Consider the following 20,994-nt stretch of genomic DNA (forward strand, 5'->3'; position numbering starts at 1 on the left):
CTGGGGTGGGGTGGTGGCGGTCGGATGAGCTAAGAGGGTGAAAGTGTTTATCAGCTGTCAGTTACAGCTCCCCGGGAAGGGGCTGTTGTCAACGGAGTAGCCCTTTTGTGAGGAGGGGCAGGGTGGAAGTCTGGACTGTCCTTTCCTGCTCGTGGAGGGGAGGTGGTGGTGGTGGTGAGGCGCCTGGCCGGCTTTGTGTCTGAGAAGAGCTCCCTGTGTGGGTTAGGCTGACCTTTCCTGCTCAGAAAGAAAGCCAGGCCGGCAGGCTGCGCTGCTTCCTCCTGCACCTTCGGGGAAGGGTGACTTAGTGGTGGTTGCCTCCTGTGCCTCCCAACTTCAAACCACAGTGCCCTCTTCAGGGAGGGGAGGGAGGAGGAGACTAGGGCGGGGGCTATGAGGAAAGAACATGGCTTTTGTGTCAGGTCAGGTTTCAGATCCCACCTCTATTGCTTGTTAATGTCTATGACCTTGAGGCAGTTATACCTAATCTATCTTTTGTTTTTTTTTTTTTGTTTGGTTTTTTTTTTTGGCCTCAGCAGTGAAAGCGCGGAGTCCTAACCACTGGACCTCCATGGAATTCCTTTTTTATATATATACATACATATACATTATATATATATGTGTGTATATATAGTCTCTCTGAACCTCAGTTTTCTCATCTTCAAAATGGGGGTTTATCCAGGGAATTCCCTGGAGGTCCAGTGGTTGGGACTCTGTACTTTCACTGCTGGGGGCCGGGTTCAATCCCTGATTGGCGAACTAAGATCCTGCAAGTGACGCGGTGCGGCCAAAAAAAGAAAATGGGGGTGATAATATCTTCCCCCAACACCCCAGTGTTGTGGTAAGGCTCAAATGAGATAAGGTAGGGCTTAGCATAGTTCCTGGCACACAGTAGGTGCTCAATAAATGCTGATTGTCCCTCTCTCGTGCCTCATGACCCTCATCAACCTGTCTTCCACTCCATCCTTTACCTATTTCTGAGTGCCCTCAGTGGGACTGCAAGCTCCCTGGCGGCAGGGGTTGTGTTTTGTTTGTCCATCGTTATACTCCAGCCCTGGCACAGTACTTTCAATACACCTTGAATTGGTTGGCGAGAAGTTGCACTGGTCCAAAGAAAAGGGCACTATGTTTTAGCCAGAAACTCACTGCAAACCTACTATGTGCTCCTGCCCGAGGCCTACTGTGTGGTCTCTGCCCTGCAGAGCTTGAGTAGCCACTTATAACTTGCTGGGACCCTCTGCACCAGCAGCTTTGTTTTCTTTTCTTCTGAGCACTTAGCACCCATGTAATCAAATCACTCTTTGCTCAGCCTTTAAGATCCACCTCTCCCCACTGGAACGCAAGAGCCCAGGTCCCAGTGCCTGGCACAGGGGACACGCATACATTTTTGTTGGCTGTCCTTTTTTTCCCCCTTCTCTGAGGTCAGGCCTTGTGTCCCTTCCAGCTCAGCCCCTTTCTAGCTGGGACAAATCACCCTGCCTCCGTCATGTTCAGTTTCCTCATCTTTAAAGTGGGCATAATGTTGGTCCCAAATAATCAAGTGCTTAGCTGTGCCTGGAGCAAGGTAAGCAGCCCATCATGTCAGCTCCTGTTTTTTAAATGATCTTCAGGGGTCCTTCTGGTTCTGACCTTCAGTTCCCTCACTGCCTCTGGCTGGGAGGAGACTGCGGAGAACATTCCATTCCTCGCAGACCCTCTCTGCTGGTCTCACAATGGATTTGGAGCTCTGTGCAAAGTGTTTATGTTTCCTGGCAGAGTTTATTACCCAACTGGGCCTTCTGCAATTAATTACAAGCAGAGCAAATAATTTGTCCCTGGGAGGCTGGGCTCAGGCATAAACATTTACATCCAGCCAGGGGCTGGCCCAGGGGCTAGGCTCTTTCCTCCAGACTTTGGAACAGAGAAGGATTAGAGGATTAGGGCTGGGAGAGGTGGGATGGGGTGGGGGCCCAAAGAGAGAACTTTGCTTCAACATCTTTTCCTGGACCCCTCCTTAGCCCCTGAGATGCTGGGCGTATCCTTTCTCTTTTACTCGTCCTTGGTACCCTGCCAGTAGAGTCCCTGTTTGCAGATGAGGAAATTGAGGCTCATCTAAATTAAGGAATTTGCCCAAGGACACACAGCTTGCAGGAGTGACAGGATCTTAGGGTTCACATGGCAGCTGTGTAGAACAATAGACTAGAAAAGAGAGGACAGACATTAAGAAATCACCGAGGGAGTGTTTGTTTGATCGTTCATTCATTCATCACGTATGTGTCAGGCCCCTGTTGTGTGAAGGGATGGTGAGGAGACAGTGATGACTGTTAGTGGCTGGGCTGAGACTGTTTGTCTCCACACTGAATGCTGGAAACTCCCTCAGGATAGTCCCATTTACAGGCTAACGCTGGCTGAAAGAAGTTTCCTGGAGGGTTAGGAAGGGGGCGGCTTTCTCTGGGTCTCTAGTGGTCATAACCATCTCATCTTACACAAAGAGATGGCTCCAGTGGAAGTAGTCTTCAACAGGAAGGGGCCTCTACGGTCAGCCTACTCATCCCAACCTAGAATCTGGAATTCTAGGTCCTCGGGCCCCTGCCTTTGCGCTGAGAAAGCCTCAGAGAAGGTTTGGCTCCAGGCTATGCAGCAGGAGGGCATAGGGGGGCCCCTGGCAAAGTGCTTCTTCTAATGCATTTATGTCTGAGAGGGAGACGACTGGCAGGGGGAACCCTCACTGCTGTCCTGATGCCCCACCCCTGCCCCACTGCGGGGCTGTGAGTTTTCTGAAGGCCCTTCCAGCCCAGCAGTTCCTGCTCCCCTCCACAGTCCCGCTGTGCAGATCTCTGGAGCCTTCTGCTGGGGGCCATCTTCTGTCTTTGCAGAGAGAAAAGCTGAGACCAGGGAGGAAAGGGTACCTGTTCTGGACATGGTGTGCCTGGATCCTGGAACACTTGGGCGAGGCAGGAGCTCAGGCTTGAAGCTTCAGACCTTCTGGCTTCAGGCCTCAGGAGACTGGGGCTCAGCCTGAGCTGTCCACTCTGTGTTGCCAGCTCCCAGCCCAGAGCCTGGAGTGTGATAACTGATGCCCGGGAGAAGTGTGACCTGGGGGGTAGAGTAACTGGCTGATGGGACACATAGAAAGGACACTATAGTCTGGGAGGCAGGGGGCTTCAGTCCAAGTCACTGTCTCTACCATGAGTGGACCTTAGTGTTGCCTTCTGGGAATCGAGACAGAACAGTAGTCCTCACCCACGGGGTCATGGTGAGGATCAAAAGGCAGCAAGTGACTATTCACAATGGACAAAAAGTGGAAACAAATGGCCCAAATGTCCATCAATGGATGCATGGGTAAACAAATTGTGGTCTCTCTATGCCATGGAGTATTATTCAGTCATAAAAAGGAATGAAGTACTGACGCATGCTATGACATGGATGAACCTTAGGAACATTGTGTTAAAGTGAAAGAAGCCAGACACACAGGTCATGTATTGTATGATTCCATTTATATGAAATGTCCAGAATAGATAACGTCCATAGACCCAGAAAGCTGACCCAGGTGGTTGCTGGGGGCTGGAAGGGAGGGGAGGGTGGGAGAAGAAACTGCTTAGGAGGGATGGATTTTATTTTATTTTATTATTTTTTAAATTTAAATTTTATTTATTTATTTATTTATTTGGTTGCGTTGGGTCTTCATTGCTACACGCGGGCTTTCTCTAGTTGCATCCAGCGGGGGCTACTCTTCGTTGTGGTGCGCAGGCTTCTCATTGCAGTTGTTTCTCTTGTTGCAGAGCTCAGGCTTTAGGCATGCGGGCTCAGTAGTTGTGGCTCGTGGGCTCTAGAGTGCAGGCTCAGTAGTTGTGGTGCACAGGCTTAGTTGCTCCGCGGCATGTGGGATCTTCCCAGACCAGGGCTTGAACCTGTGTCCCCTGCATTGGCAGGCGGATCCTTAACCATTGCGCCACCAGGGAAGTCCCGAGGGACAGATTTTACTGTGGAGGGAGTGATGGAACTGTTTCGGATCTAGATAGATGTGGTGGTTTTGCGCAACACTGTGAATGTAATAAATGCTAATTGTTCACTTTAAACTGGTAAATTTTATGCTATGTGAATTTCACCTCAATAAATTATTTTTTAATTGCTAACAAAAGAAGGCAGCATCATGAGGAGGAGGTACTGGAAATGAGATACAGGTGTTGGGGTGAGGCTACTGGAGAAAGAACGAGCGGAGCGAGCAGCTCTGACAGGGTAAAGGTGTCCAGTGGGTGGCACTTTGGGAGCCTGGTTAAGACCAGGGGTTCTAGAACAATAATGCCTAGGGAGCAAAGCTGTGTGGCCATGGGTAGATTATTCAACCCCTCTTTGTTTCAGTTTCCCCATCTGTAAAATGGGAACAGTAAAGTTTTTTATTATGGGAACCTAAATCTTTTGTGATGGAAATCTTAAAAGTTTTCTTGAGGATTAAGCGAGTTAATATTTGTAAAGGGCTTAGAATAGTGCTTGGCACAAAGTAAGTACTGCGTAAGTGTTAGCTACTGTTATTATCGCTCATTCACATTTTTATTTATTTGTTCATTTACTGAGCACCTCCGCTGAGCCAGGCCGCGGGCTGCATTCTGGGGACACAGCTGTGAGCGTGAGTCAGGGCCAGCTCTCAGGAGCTCCCTCACATCCTGGTACCCCCCTCCCCTTGCGGCCCCTGCAGCTTCAGCTGTTAATGAAAATTGTTCATTACCTCCTGCTTCTCCAGAGCTGCCGGAGCAGGCACCGTCTCCCTTGGGATCAGACAGGCCTCCTTTTGAAAACTCCCTGGGTTTGTGGGCTGGTGCCTTGGGCTTGGAGGGAGGGCATGCCTGGGTCTCAGTTTCCCTACCTGTCAAGGGAGAGGGCAGGCTGGCTGTGCCCTGGGATCCTTCTCAGCCTTTTCTGGCCTCCAGACCTCTGAGCCACATAGTTCACTAGCCTATGTTTGGGATGGGCCTGAGGAGTCACATCTGCTGAGATTTAATTTATAAAGAGTAGGCAGTTGGGCTTCCCTGGTGGCGCAGTGGTTAAGAATCCACCTGCCAATGCAGGGGACACGGGTTCGATCCCTGGCCCTGGAGGATCCCACATGCCGCGGAGCACCTAAGTCCATGCGCCACAACTACTGAGCCTATGCTCTAGATCCCACGAGCCACAGCTACTGAGCCTGCGCTCTAGAGCCCGTGTTCTGCAGCAAGAGAAGCCACCACAATGAGAAGCCTGCGTACGGCAACGAAGAGTAGCCCCCGTTCGCCACAACTAGAGAAAGCCCACACACGGCAATGAAGACCCAACACAGCAGGGGGAAAAAAAAGAAAGTAGGCAGTCTTTTGGGGGCTGGCATTTGGGACAGTAGGGGTTGGGGGGATCCTGCCTGGGCTCCAGCCTTCAAAGACTGGGCTTCTTCCCTCTTTCGAGCACGGCCCTCCCCTGTCAGTCTCCCCGCCGACCAATAATCATTCAGGCTGAGTCTGACCGCAGTTCTCCTAGACTGATACAGTCGGATTCTAGCTGCTGCCCCTGCCCACTCTGTAACCCCCTCCATGTGAGCACCTCTTCCACTGCCATCCTCAGTCCGTCACCTCTGCACGGTCATATGCCCCACCCTCTCACTGTGACAACCAGCACACACACACACTATCACCTGGCCACTTTCACTCCCATCCACACCCTAGCGAAGTCTTGCTGAGCTCTTGTATGCTCTTCCCACCCTCCAACACCTGCATTCCCCACGTCACACTCCAGCCACCTGCCCAGCCCCCTGCCCTGCTCCCCGACCCTGACACCCGCCCCCCATCCCAGCTCGGTCTCCACCTGCTGGCTTCCCTCCCAGGTGCTTGTCACAGAGGTTGTCCCAGGGCGAAAGGGCAGAAAAGTCCTTCCAGGAAGGAGCTTGCTCTCTCTCGTCTCCTTTTAAAAACAAACCTACGTCTTGAGTAGCTTGAGTCAGGCCTTCCAGAACTCCTCCCCAGTGGTGGTGGAAGGAGGGACCAAAGGGGCAGCTGAACAAGGAGGGCCTGAGGAGGCAGGGAGGGGCAGAGTCAGGCCAGGCCAGGCTCTCTGGGTTCTCAGAAAACCCCGCTATATTCACATCCCCCTTCTTTCTCACCTACACAGGCATCTCGTTCTCACAGACACGGAGGTTTCTTTGCCAGATATTCATTTATTCAGCCCTTCATTCATTCATCGGTCTTGGCTCTGTGCCAGGCCTTGTGCTGAACCCTGGGGACACAGAGTGGGGCAGGACCTGGTCCCTGCACGAGGACTGATGAGGGAGGTTGCTGTGTATTCACAGGGACGCAGTACATCTGATATGCGCCATTCATTCATTCCCTCGTTCAGCGCATGCTGGCTGAGCACCTGCCTTGTCCCAGACACCATTCTAGCATCGGGGCACTAGCTGTGACCAAAGCAGGTGACAAACCTTACCCTCGCCGGGCTGAATTCTAGTGCTGTCATCCTAGAGACGGGCGTGACCAAGGTTCTGAGGGGACATTTGAAAGAACTGACATTTATCGTTCAATAATTATTTTAAAAACACAAAACCCTTCACATTTGGACAGGAGAAGATAGCAATCATCCATAATCTTATCACTTAGAAAGAAAATTAAAAAAAATTTTTTTTTGGTCTTTGCGCTTCTTGCTATTTTGTGTGGCTGTGGATGTGTGTGCATGCATGTGCCTGTGTATTCAAACACAATTGTGCTTAAACTGTTCGTGACATTTGGTTAACTGCTTTTTTTCCTTCAGCATTTCCCATGTCATTAACTTATCCTAGTTTCCGTGTTTGTTAATGACACATAAGAGTTCCTCGTGTGACTGCTCGGCAGTTTATTGAACCATCCCCCTATTTGGCATTTACATTATTTCCAGTTTTTTGCTATTGTAAATAATGCTGGAATGATTAGCTTTGAAGCCATCTGATCACTTCTGGAGGGCAGAATCCCAGAGGTCGCAGAGGTCCCAGGCTCGTACACCCCCCACACACACACCCCTTTCTTGCCCCTCAGGGGCACCTTCTTCCCTGTGGAGGAGAGGAGATTCCCTCCAGGTAACTCTCAATATGAGCTGTTCCGGTTACCTTTTGGTGCATAACCAATCACCTGATAACTTAGTAGCTCAAAACAACAAACATTCATCTCCTTACCTCCCAGTTCCATGGGTCAGGAATGTGGGAAGAGGTCAGCTGGGCAGTTCTGGCTCAGGGCCTCTCCTGTGGTTGCAGCTGGCATGGGGCTGCAGCAGCTGGGTGCTTCCAACAAGCCCTGGTGATATCATCCCTGGCATCCCTCGTCCCTCTCTTTCTCTCTCATGGCTACCTCTCTAACCTGGACCACCTTCATTTCTCAACCTGGGTGAATAATATCAGCCAAGCACACCGCACTCTCCAGGGGCCAGGTATCGTCCCAGGCTCTTTACACACAAGACGTTGCTCATTTAATCCTCACAACAACCCAAGAAGGCAGGTGCCGTCATGATTTCTCTTCTAGCAAATAAATGGCAGATCCTGGATCTGAACCCCAGGCAGCCTTGTTGTTAATCCTGCCCCTAACTGGTCTCCCTGTGTCCGCTGTAGCCTCTCTGCCCACCCATTCTCCAGCCAGCGGCCGAAGTGAGCGTATTAAAGTACAGCTACAGGGCTTCCCTGGTGGCGCAGTGGTTAAGGGTCCGCCTGCCAATGCAGAGGACACGGGTTTGAGCCCTCGTCCGGGAAGATCCCACATGCCACGGAGCAACTAAGCCCGTGTGCCACAACTACTGAAGCCCGTGTGCCACAGCTACTGAAGCCCACGCGCCTAGAGCCCGTGCTCCGCAACAAGAGAAGCCACCGCAATGAGGAGCCCACGCACTGCAACAAAGAGCAGCCCCCGCTCGCCACAACTAGAGAAAATCCCACGTGCAGCAACGAAGACCCAATGCAGCCAAAAATTAAATAAATGAATAAGTAAATTTAAAAATTAAAAAAAATTAAAAATATATAAAGTACAGCAACATCTCATCCATTCCCCACCGTAACCCTGCCACCATCTCATCATGGCGACAGTAAAATCTCATCACAGTGACAGTAAAATCCAACTCCTGACCAAGGCTGCCTGGTGACCGGCCCCTGCTGGCCTCACCTACCCATCTCCCTCAGCACCTTCCTCCCCCAGAGCCTTCCCACTGCAGGTTTTGTTTCATTTTGCTTCAGTGCAGCATCCCCATCCCAGCCCCCTTCAGAGTCACATTACTACCTCTTCTTCAGCTCCTAGCTCAGATGTCACTTCCTGGGGAAGCCTTGACTTTCTCAGGCTGGTCAGTTACCCATCCTGTGCTCGTGGAGCACTGCCCTTGACAGCCTGTAGCCTGAGAGTCACTGGGTACTGTTTGCTCACTGTCTTGCAGGGCTGTTGTGTTGCACACGTGCAGGGGACATGGTGGTGCCAGTGGGCACTGTGGTCTGTGCCATGCACCTGCCAGAGTTGGGCAATGCAAGGCCCTGCTGTCTTCCCCGCCGGAAGGGAAACTTCAGACAGGCAGGGGCCATCGCATGGATCTGCTCTGGTCACCGTGTGTCCCTGGTGGCCAACAGCATCTGACACACGATAGGCACTTGATAAATATTTGTTGACTATGATAGAGCTAATATGTATTCCTGGGTGGCCAGCACCACACACATTTATCCCTCAGAACAACCCTTTGGGGTAGGCTCTATTGTGGTCCCCTCTTTTTAGAAAAGGAAACAGGCTGAGGGAGGGAGAGTCCCTTGACTGGTGTCCTCTAGCGAGTGGAGGTTTCATCTGAGGCAGACTGGTTCGCTGTGATAAAAAAAAAATGAATGAAAGAAGGACCCCTGTATTGCAGCAGCTTAGAGCCAATCATATGAGGGGAAGCTCAGACACAGGTCATCGCAGTGCTGGCAAGGATGTGTGTGGGGAGGGGGTTTTCCCTCCAGTCGGGAGAGAGCAAGGAGAGAAAAGGCCCCCAGACAGGAAGTGCATCTGCTCTAGGGCCACTCTCCCCCTTGGGTGCCAGGGCTGGCTGCCTTCTCTCCTGACTGCAGCTTCTGTCTCCCAGGCTCTGTACCGTGATGGAGGCCTGAGGAAAGAGGGTTCCTGCGGGGCAGGGATGGGGTGGGCATGGGAGTGGCGGTGAGATTCTCTTCTGTGTGCAGAAGTCATACCAGAGGACTCCGTTCTCACCTACTTGGAGGTCTGTCCTTCCTGTCATGCCTCCCCTGGGAGGAAGGTGGGTACAGGAGAGCCCCCACTGTACAGGTGAGGGAGTGGAGAAACCAGGAGACATCAAGGGATTTGTCCAAGTCCCAGAGCCCAGGTCCCTGGAAGCCCCTCAGCCCCCGGCGCTGAGTGTGTGTGTGTGTGTGTGTGTGTGTGTGTGTGTGTAATGGGGGTGGGGATGCCTCCAGGAGAAGATGCCTCCCTCTTCCTCAATCCTGACTCCTATCCCAGCAACATGTCCTGTTGAAACTGTGCACCTCAGATTGGGACTCGAACCCATGTGCCGGGACTCAAACCCGGCCAAAATCCACAGTCTTCCAACTGAGATCACACACCTAGTTTCAGGACTTATTGAAGCTCAGGTTCTTGATGTCTCATCTCAGAAAGAATTCAGAGAGAGACAAAGTGATAGATAAGAAGTGGAGTTCTTTAGAGACAAACACTCCACAGACAGAGTGTGGGCCATCTCAGAAGGTGAGAGTGGCCTTGGGAGAAACACACTCCACAGACAGAGTGTGGGCCATCTCAGAAGGTGAGAAAGGCACCAGGGTATGGGGTTGTCAGTTTTTATAGGGGTGGGTAATTTCATAGGCTGATGAGTGGGAGGAGTATTCCAGTTATTTGGGGGAGGGGTGGGGATTTCCAGGAATTGGGCCACTGCCCACTTTGTGATCCTTATGGTCGGTCTTGGAACTGTCATGGCGCCTGTAGGTATGTCATTTAGCTCGCTTATGTGTTACAGTGAGCATGTCCTGAGGCTCAAGGTCTAGTGGAAGTTGACTTGTCTGCCGTGTCTTGGACACGGTTGGTTCTAATCAGTTTATGTTGTGTCCTTGGGCTATGTCATTCTTTCAGAAGTTGTGACCTGCCCCCTTCCCTCCTGTTTCACTATCAGAGGAAAAGGCCTCCCATAAGGCTTTGTGGACTGGCCCCAAGTGCCTGCCAGTCCCTGGTTGTTGGGGAGTCCAGAGCCACCTCAGTGCCCGTGCTGCCTCCTTTGAATTCCTTGGGTTTCCCACCAGCCTGTGGGCTTTCTAAGGGCTAGGCCTGGACTCCCCCATCAGATCAGTTTTGCTGCACAGTGTTTTCTGAGTTTGTGCTAACTCTGGTGTTGGAGCCCAGCCCAGAGGTTGGGCCCAGCAGCTTAGGGAAGTGTTGGTACCTGAGTGGGTCTTGGAGGAGCTGTAGGAGTGACCATATGGAGTCCACATCCCCTTCCTCCCTGAGCCTCGAGCCCCATGGGACAGAGCTGGGCAGGCCCCAGTGATGGATGGGGCCTCCCCACCACCCCCATGCCTGGCAGGGCTACCCAGCTTCCAGAGGCTCCAGCCCTGGGCTCCTTCCCAGCCACCCGCCCCTCTGAGGCCCCGGCTTCGTTCCCTGTCTCCTTCCCCACAGGTCTTAGTCTGCTGGGGATTCTGTTTTGGTTGGAAAGAGGAGGCGGAGGTGTTTGCGTGTCTGGCTGTTTCCTCTTTTCTCATTCCTCCTCCCTGCCTCCCTCCTGCCTCTCAAGATGTTTCCTCTGCCAGCCTGGCTCCACTCCAGCCTCTCCCCTCCCAGGGCAGACAGCAGCCATCCTCTCCCGCCTGGGGCTTCTGCGGACTGTGGCTTTCCAGAGTGCGCTCTTAATGCCTTCCACCCCGAGGAGGGGTCCACAGGGCATGTACTTCAGGGTAGGGGCACACTGCCTCCTCCTTCCTCCACTGTTTAAATCTCCTGGGAGAGGAGGCCAAGGGCCCACTCCAGGGCTGCCTCTGCTTGGGGCTCATCCCTTTCCCCCTCTGGGCCTCAGTTTGCTGGGGAGCCTACAGCCAACATGGCCCCTTGGCACAGAGACACATAGCGTGTCTTGTGTTCATTTGGTAGTAGTTTTGTGTTGCTTTGCCAAAGGCATTGGGGGGCTGCTCCCCACAACTTGGCACAGCCCTGGTATGTAGAATTTGTACTACTCCTCCTCACATCCCCACCTTCTCAAATATCCAGCTGAGGTCTCATCACTTCCTGGGGACCCTCCCTGGCCCCCCTCTCTGTCTACCCTCCTGGCAGAGGCTCATAGGGTGAAGCAGACCCATACCCTGGCCTGATGGAGCTCGGTCTGAGCTTTGCCTCCCCATCACCTGCACTGTGCCTGCAGCAGGGCAGATGCTCAGTAAATATTTGTAGAATGAATGGCTGGAGAGCAGCTAGGGAAGCAGAGGTTGGCATGATGGAGCAGTGAGGACAGACAAGGTGCTGAGGGAGGACTTCTCAGAGGAGGTAGAGCTGACCTGAGGTTTTGAAGGATGGAAAAGAGTTGGACAAATAGGCAGGGTAGGAAGGGCATTCCAGGAAGGAGGAACAGCCTGTGCAAACCCTGAAACAGATGGTGTGTGATCTGGGGCTTAGGGTATGTGTGAGTAAGTGGCTGGAGGGGAGGCTGTAGAGAAGGGCCAGGATATGGGAGGAACCTCCATACCGGGTGGGCACCCTGGCCTGCTGGAATCATGCCAGCAGTTAGCCCCTTCAGTTGGGTCCCAGGTCTTTGTGCTGCAGGCCTGGCCTTGGAGGGCAGGCAGGCGGTGTGGGGAGGGCCCTGGAGGTTCGCCAAGGCTTGTCAGCGCTTGTCAGGGTTTGGGACTGTGTGAATCCAACCCAAGGCTATGTCTCTGCTCCCCTGGGCCGAGCAGGTCGTGGGATTAGAACCTATCAGGGCCAGCTGGTTGAAGCAGGCTTTGTGACAACACGTAAGATAGAACCAGGTTCCGTTGTGGTCTCCATAATTTCCTGGCTGTGATCCTGGGCAAATCATTGATTTTTTTATGCTGTGTTTTCCTTTACAGTAAAGATAGCAGAAGCTACCTCTCAAGATTGTTACAAAAATTAACAAGGTAACTTGTTGTAAAGTTGTCCTTTTTCCTCCTTGCTTCTTCTCCCTGTCCTCCCCCACCCTCCTTTCCTTCTTAGCAGAGCTGGCCTTTTGGACTGAGGCCTGAGTATGATTTGAAGAATGCTGGGCATCCTCAGCCCTGATAGCCCACCTGAAATCTCGCCTTCCTGGAGGCCCTGGATTCAGAATGCCCCTGTTACATCTGCGTTCCTTAGGGCAGTGGTTGTGAGTCTCAGCCCACAGCACCGGTGTCAGCATCACCTCTAGAAATGCAGCAGTTAGAAATGCAAATTCCCAGGCCCACCTCTCACCTACTGAGTGGGAATTCTGGGGGTGGGTGCCCAGCATGCTGGGTTTTAACAGGCCTCCCAGGTGATTCTGACCTAGGCTTAAGTGTGAAAACCACTGCCTGAGGGGACCGATGCTCAAGGGCCTCTCAGTGGGAGAAGCCTGGCTTTGGGCCTGGAGTCAGAGCACATGGGTGCCCAGGGGGCCGGCTTCAGGGGTGCGTAACCTGTGCAGTCACTCAGGGCCCCAAGTTCAGAAGGATCTGGTTTAATGCACGTCTGTCTCTGTCTTGAAATCTGAACAAGGGGCCCCACGTTTTCATTTTGCACTTGGGTGCACAGATTATTATAGCTGGTCCTGGGTGCTAGTCCCAGCGTGTTCCCGGTTAGCTGGGTATCCTTGGGGAAGTCGCTTTCTCCTTGAGTTTCACTGTCCTCATCTGTGCAGGGGATGATAATCCCCACCTCCTAGAGGGATCGTGAAGATTAAATGTGGTGAGTGAGTTCAGCAGTTGGAGTGGGGCCCGGCCCAGGCAAGTGTGTAATGGCTTCCAGAGGCCACGTGCCAGCACTGGGCACACCTCTGGGGATGCCATGGCAGCAAACAGACACTGTCCTTGGCTTAATGGAGCTTCTGGTCTGGAACAGGGACACAGCTGGCAAGAGATGCACACTGTGAGAAATGCTCTGAGGGTGCCTAATGGAGGGGTCTGCCCTAGTTGGGGGTCACCAAAGGCTTTCTGAGAAAGTGCCAAATGAGCAAAAATCTGAGCTTGAGTAGATGTGAACTTGGTGTGGGGCTGGACAGCATTGTCCAGGGGGAGGTAACAGCATTACGGGTGGTATTTTCATAGTTAGTTATTTATTTTTTTAAATAAATTTATTTATTTTATTTATTTATTTTATTTTTGGCTGTGTTGGGTCTTTGTTGTTGCGTGAGGGCTTTCTCTAGTTGCGGTGAGCAGGGGCTACTCTTCGTGGCAGTGCACAGGGTTCTCATTGTGGCTTCTCTTGTTGTGGAGCATTGGCTCTAGGCACGTGGGCTCAGTAGTTGTGGCTCACGGGCTCTAGAGCGCAGGCTCAGTAGTTGTGGCGCACGGGCTTAGTTGCTCCGTGGCCTGTGGGATCTTCCCAGACCAGGGCTCGAACCTATGTCCCCTGCATTGGCAAGCAGATTCTTAACCGCTGCACCACCAGGGAAGTCCCTTCATAGTTATTAATAACAGACCTCTGGGAAGGCTGAGGTGAGGTGAGGTGAGAGGGCCTGGAGGGAGGAAATGGGCCACAGTGGCCGCAGGCGGGTCAGGAGGCTGCGTTGGGGCCTCAGCGTCCAGTCTGGGTTCCTTCCCTTCAAAAAGGCCTTAGACCTCAATAATTTGGAATAGGAACGGACCCTTGCCCAGAGGCCTTCTGGAGCAGGATAGGAACATGGCTTTGCCAGCTGGTGCCACAGGCAAGTTCTTCACCCTCTGGAAACCTTGGACTTCTCTTCAGCAGATGGGCCTCCTAATCCCCTATGGGTGGGCCGTGGTGACGTTCAAGTGAGATGAGTGCACGGAAGCCTCAGCACAGCGCCACCTGCAGGAAGTGCTCGGTGCGAAGGGTCGATTCCTGTTTCCCTCTGTTGATGTGGAAGTGAGAGCTCAGGTTTTGATCAGGAGTCCCTCTAGCCCAGGCTAGCTCCCTTGGGGGAATCCTTTCTTTAACTGTAAGACAAATGAGGCTGAGAAGCCCTTTCCTAGAGATGATCAAGGACTGACCAGCATTGGGGGCCCAGAAGCAGTGGCTTTGGAGACAGCTGAGTGCCCACCTCTCCAGGGCTTCCCCAGGTTAAATTAAACCCACCAGCTATGTCACAGAGAGGGGGTGAACTCCCCCATGGGCGTCCTGAGTCCAGCCCCTGCTCTCTCAATGGTGAGAACAACTTTCAGTTATCGCAGGCCTCACTGTACCGGGTGCTTCTCATGCATTCATGGAGAAAGGCATTGTGATTCCCATTTTAGAGGTGACGATCAGAACAGCTCTCTCCTTGCCCAAGGTCACCCAGCCAGTGAGTGGCAGACCCCAAAGCCTTACCTACTACCCCAAATTGGCTCCCATAGTGACACACTGTGGAGCCAGGGGCAAGTCCAGACCTTTCTGGGCCTCAGTATCACCATGTGTGCCCTGAGGGGTGGGACCTGACATTCTTCAAGGCCCCTTCAGCTCCAGTGTCCTCGAGTCTGTGTATCTGGGAGGGCCCGTCCCCTGGGGAGTTCGGCCACCACACCTCCAGGCTGCTGTTGTCTTTACTGTGTAGAAAATGACCAGCTTACCCAGGCCCTCTCAGCTCCAGCCTCCCAGGCCTGCCATCTAGAGCTGACCCCTGGCCCTGCTCCCTCTCTCTTAACCCCCAAGTAGGAGCAGGAATGGCCAGGACCCATGGTTTCTGCACCACAAGTGGCCTGGGGCTGGGGTGGGGGGCAGTGGGGGCAGAGCCCTGTGGGAGATTCCAAAGTGGGAAAGAGTTTGATGGCTCCAGGGAACTGACCAAGGTCAGTGTGGCTGGAAGATATGGAGGTGCAGGAGGCTGTGGTGGAGGGGAGGTTGGAGGGGTGAGTAGGAGCCAGATTGCGAAGGGCTTGTGGGCAGCAGTTAAAGAGCTTGAGGCAGAGAAAGGACTTGATCGGGTCTGTCTAGAATGACTGAGAAAATGCCAGCGACGGTTGACACAGTGTCAGGCACGTAGCATTCAAAGCCGTTCACTATGGTTTGATGCTTTTCATTATATCGATCATTATGAATACCCAGATTCCACTCTTACCAGCTGTGAGAACTTGGGCCAGTCACTAACCCCTGGGACCTCATTTTTCGCACCAGTAATGCAGGAAGAAGGATAAGGAGCCTTCCTCCCAGGGATTTTATCAGGATCAAAGAGAGAGAATGGGGGGATTTCATCTCATCTCCTTTAATCCTGAAAACACTGAGCCCCATGAGCCCAGCTGTACAGCCAGTCAGTGCCCTTTCTCTGTGTCACATGCATCCCTGCTTCCCAGTTTTGGGCAGAATAGGACTCTGCCACTGGCTCCAGAAGCCCCCAGCCACAATACAGCCCCTTTCAGGCAGGACTTTACCTTCCCCAGATCCCTTCTCTGTCCTCGACCTCAGTCCTTCAAGCAGCAGACCTCTTCCTCCTCCTCAGACCCTCCCCTAGCCTTGAAGCCCTGGCCAAGGGGCTCCCAGCCTTAAGAGCTCGTGGAGATTCCCAGAAGGCCAGTGTGGTGTGGAGGGGAGTGTGCAGAACCTGAGAACATCACGTGCCTTCTCTGAGCCTCACTTTGCTCATCTGCAAAATGGGAATGGGAATACCTACTTTATTAGTCTCCTATTGCTCCTGTAACAAATTACCACAAATTTAGTGACCGAATACAACACACAATAAATTCTCTTATAGTTCAGGGTGTCAGAGTCTTAACATAGGTTGACAAGGCTGCATTCCTTCTGGAGGCTCTAAGGAAGAATCCGTTCCTTTGCCTTTTCTAGCTTCTGGAAGTTGCCTGCATTTCTTGGCTCCTGGCCCCATCCTCCATCTTAAAGCCGTCAGCACAGCATCTTCCAATTTCTCTCTCAGTGCTTCCGTCGTCCTCACATTGCCTTTTCTCTCTCTGACCCTCCTGCCTCCTGCTTATAAGGACCTTCGTGATTGCACTGGGTCCACCCAGATAATGCAGGGTTATCTCCCCATCTCCAGATCCTTAACTAACATCGCATCTGCAAAGTTCCTTTTACCACGTAACATAACAGATTCACCGTTCCAGGGATTAGGATGTGAGCATCTCAGGGGGTCGTGATTCAGCCTGTCACACACTCCTTGCAGGGTGGTTGTGAGGATTAAATGAGACAAGAAATGTGAAAGGCTCAGACAGTACCTGGGACGTGGCAGTCTGTCCCTCGGCACGTTTTCTTTTTGTCCTCTCTCTGGGCCTTTGTCTCCCCATCCATAAAAAGAGGCCTATTCTAGCTCTAGCAGTTGGATCCCACCTTATCTAGAGCGTGTCATATGGTCAGGCAGACCATGCCCTTAGCACGGAATTCATAGGAAGCAGCAGAATTAAGCCCAGGATGCCCCCAGCGGCCCTCGGAAAAGCCCCCCTTCTCCTCCTCCCTCTTGGGGGTAGGCCTCCTGTTAGTTCCTGGCCAGCCGAGCATTTCCCATCATTCCCAGGGATGGCTGATGGGAAAGGCTGAGCTCACTGCTCCCTGGGGAGGGCGAGGGGTGGAGGGAGGAGAGGGAGAGGCTGGCGGCAGCTGCTTCAAGAGACGAGAGGCAGGGAGAGGAGAGGCCAGGAGAGATTTACAGTGGGAGAGGTGGAGGTTATCAGCGCTCAGGATGAGTGGGAGAGGGTGGGGCAGGGCCTCTAAGCTGGGCCTTGGAGAATGGTCAGCTCTTCCTTGGCCTCCTCAGCCCAGCCCTGGCTGTGCTGCTCTGTCCCCCTGTCCCTCCTGAGAGGCCCTGGGGTCTGGAGGAGTGTGTATGTGTGCTGGGGATGGGAGGAGGGTGTCACAGGCCAGCAGGGGCTGGAAGTGAGAGATTGCTGCCAGAGAGGAATACCGTCCCCTCCGTGAGAAGAGGGTCATCTCAGCAAGCATACATGGCCTGCCCAGAAATCAGTCACCATGTGCCCTTTGGCTCATCATCTGCCTTCACTGTACCCTACTTTTCTTTGTTTTTTTTAGGTTTTTTTTTTTTTTTTTGCGGTATGCGGGCCTCTCACTGTTGTGGCCTTCCCGTTGCAGAGCACAGGCTCCGGACGCGCAGGCTCAGCGGCCATGGCTCACGGGCCCAGCCACTCCGCGGCATGTGGGATCTTCCCGGGCCGGGGCACGAACCTGTGTCCCCTGCATCGGCAGGCGGACTCTCAACCACTGAGCCACCAGGGAAGCCCTACCCTACTTTTCTTATTTGCATGTGTGGTGGGGGGAGGGAGGGGGAGGTAATAACACCATTACCAGATTTGAGAGAATCAAGTGAGAGAGTGACTTTGCAGTGTATACTCTGCTATATAAGGATGTCCATGCTTATGCACATCACTTTGACGTTCTCTCTTCTGCACCTTGACTACCTGGCAAACTTAATCACCCTTCAAGTCCCAGCTCAGATGTCGCCTGCTCTGTGTCACTTCCTCAGCAGCCCATTGTCCATCTGGGAAGAATGGAGCCACTCCTGTCCCCGAGTTATCCTCTTTATAACCCTCTCTCGGTGCCTTTTGCAGGATAGCGGTTGGTTTGTGCATCTGCCTCCCCAGCCAGATGTGGGCAGTGCATTCACCTCAGACTCCTCTGCATCTCAAGGTCCCAGTGATTGTGGTAGAACAGAGGCAGGATGATAAAGGCCTGGGAGAGCTGGCCTCCTGGCCTGGGCAAGGCCCCCACTTGGCAGTCCAGTCCTTAGAACCGAGCAGACCCCCATGATGGACGCAGTCAGATTCAGAGACCCCACTCAAAGCAGGTGGGCAGTCATCCAGGTACAAGAACCCTTCACTTTCTGTGATGCAAATGCTCATGCCCGCTGCCCAGGACCTCCTGGGCATAATCAGGACACCAAGGGGGACACGTTGGTAATGAGGTTTCCTGATGAGGGTGAAACCTGAGCCAAGGGACGGGGGGAGTGTTTTGGGAGAGGCTGTCTAGGCCCTAAAGAGTGTATTCCATAAGCTCATCCACCACACTCCAGGGACCACCAGGAGGCCCATATCCCAGTGCCTCAGGCCCACTAGATACACAGAGAGGGCCAAATAAATGTTGGGGGATTTGGCCTCCCGCTCCTCGCAGTGTGTTCTCACCTGTGATTATTTGTCTCTGCCGCATCTCTCCAGAGTCCTGTGTAGCCTTGTTCATCCTGGCACTTCCGGTGTCTCTCAGTGCCCTAATCCTACCGTATATTGAACTTGGATTATGTTCCAGGCCTAGGCAGACATCAGCCCATTCATTCCCCTCCACAGCCTGGAGGTGGTCATAGGATCCCACTATCCAGGTGAGGACAGGTGAGGTGAGCAGCCGCTAAGTGCCAGGGTAGAGATCTGGACCCTGTTCCCAGTTGCTCTTTTCCATTTCCTTCACCGTTTGCATGGTCTCCCTGAGCTTCGAGGAAAGATGGCCTGAGTGTCTAGGTTGGGGCAGGTGGAGCTGGTACTGAGTTGTCACTTCAGACGGTTTGGTAGCTAAGGCCCAGCGCTTGTGCCTCCTGGCAGGTTTCTCACACCCCACCCCCGCCCCCAAATCCGTGTGAGGAGCAGGTGGAAGGTAGATTGCCAAGCCCCAGGGTGTGCTCTGGCGAGAGGTTCAGAGATGCCCTGGAATGCCCTTCCCTGCTCGCTGTCTCACGGAAGGCAGCTGCTCTTGGCTGGCTTCCCTGTGCTCACCTCATCTGCCAGCCTGTATGTTTTTGGAAGTAATGGAAATACATTTCTTAAAAATGCTTGATAATTCAGCCTTGTGCTGATAACAAGACTTGGCCTCTGCCCAGCACTCTGGCCTCCCAGGAACTGCTCATACCCATCACCTCCTCTCAGCAGCCCAGGCCCGTACGAGGTGACGTGACCCTCACGGAACGCTGGTCAACCAGCTGAACCCTGTTCATCAGGGACCTGCCCAGGGCCACCCAGCGAGTCTGTTTCTTGTGGGGATGGTGGTGCTCGTTAGTATTTTCACCACTTACAGAGTTCTAACTGTGTGCCAGGGCCTCACTTAACACTCTAGAGGGCTGAAGTGCAGGCTGATGAAGCAGCAGGCCTGCCTCACCCCAGCCCTGAACTCCTTTATGTTGCACCTTGTCTGAGCCGGAGCACAGTCCCTGCCCTGAAGCAGCTCCCATCCTGGGGGGCAACCCCCCTCTGGATTACACCCACCAAAGGGGTGTATGAGATAGGTACCCTCAGCCTGGGGGCTCAGTAAAGGCCCCTGAGGGAATAATGCCTCTTTTTCCCCCTTCAGTTCTCAAGATTAAACAGGAGGAATAGGTCAAATACTTAGCATATGACAAATGATAAATCTTAAAATAATTGTTATTGTGGTTTGGGGGCTTTGTTTTCTAAAGTTTAATGAAACTACTCAAAGTTTCAGAAGAAAACTATGATTTTGAGGTGACTGACAAGCACATATTGTACATTTGTAATATTTCTCTTTCAGAGAACCTTTTACGTTGGAACTATACCACCGGATGTCCAATAACGAAAGTATTTGGTTTGGAACACACTTAGGATAAATTGTATCTTTCAACAGTATCTCATTCTTTTAAAACCCAGAAACGTTGTTACTATATTTTTACTTCCTAATTTATCAAGCGTTTGGTTTGAACTGCTTACGTTTCTTATTTCTACTCTGTGACTTTAATCAAGTTACTTAATTTCTCTGTGTTTCCTCATATATAGAGTGGCGATAATAAGAGTATCTACCTTACAGGGTTCTTGTGAGGATTAAATGAGTTAAATACAGTGTTTAGAATAATGCCTGACACTTAATAAACATCAGTTATAATAATAATAATTATTATTATTTCTTAATAAGGAAATACGCCCAGATTTAGTTACCAAATCCGGTCAGGTTGCCTTTCAGTGACCATGCATTCAGGTAACATTTACTGAGTGCTGGTCTTGGGCTTGTCTGGGTCTTGATCTTGGGGCTCAGCTGCCCCCTGGCTCTGCCCAGGGGCCTGGGCTTCCTGCTCGGTTTCTGCCTCTTGCGACTAGCCCCCAGGGCCCCGGGTGAGGCTGAGCTCATAAAAAGTGTTGGCAAAGCACTTTGTGGACCAATGCTAACTAATAGCAGCTCCCTGGAGCTGGCGCATATAGGGAAGACTATCGTGGAGGCAGCTTGAACCAGGCTCAGGGGCAGCCCCTGGGGAAGGCCAGTGATGTCCTCAAGGTGGGACCTGGGAAGGGCCCTGCCGTCCCTCCTCCCTGTTGCCTCCTGCCACTTTAACCAGCAGTGGGTGCTGACAAAGTTTGGAGATGGGTGGGGGGTGTTAGTGGCCACACGGGGAAGAGGTTTGCCCATTTAGTGACAGAGTCAGGAGCAGAGACCCATCTAGCCCACACACCTGGTCACTTCCAGGCCAGAGCTGGGTGCACGGCCTGTCCTGGGCATCCTCTTGTCAGGGATCTCCCAGTCATCCCCATTGCTGTCTCTCAAGAGGTCAACATTCCTGGCTGAAATAGACAGCTACTGGCCTTTGCCCAGACACATGTCTGTCTTAAGGATGGCAAAGCAGCTTCTGTTCAGTTGCGGGCATGAATGGGAAGTTGGCATGGGACCTTGTGCAAGGGAAGTTGTGGGCAAGACTTCCCCTGGTTCTGCCCCAGGGGGAAGTCCTTCTCTGAGTCTCAGACGGAACTGAAGTCTGTTTTGGGAACTGCTGAGGAGGCAGCTGACAGGAATGTGCCCTCTGGGAACTCATGGTCTGATGGAGGGGGCATGGTCCTGTTCTCCAGGAGAGAGACTCCAGTCTGCTGGTGGGGGCAGGGAGGGGGGATGTGGCTCCTGTTTCCTGGGACTTCCGATCCAATGGAGGGGACATAGCCTTCTTGTCCTCTAGTAGCTCCTTGTCTGAGGAAGGAAGCATGAACTTTGTCTGCAACAGCCTCCTATCTGT

General features: G+C 52.6%; 1 protein-coding gene across 1 annotated transcript in view; it reads left to right on the forward strand.

Annotated features, from left to right (window-relative positions):
- Positions 1–20,994, forward strand: part of ARRB1 (arrestin beta 1) — an 80,738-nt gene that overhangs the window by 16,244 nt on the left and 43,500 nt on the right. The window lies entirely within an intron of this gene.

This window comes from Mesoplodon mirus (genome assembly GCF_964341445.2).
Source record: "Mesoplodon mirus genome assembly, chromosome: 7".
NCBI classification, from domain to species: domain Eukaryota; kingdom Metazoa; phylum Chordata; class Mammalia; order Artiodactyla; family Ziphiidae; genus Mesoplodon; species Mesoplodon mirus.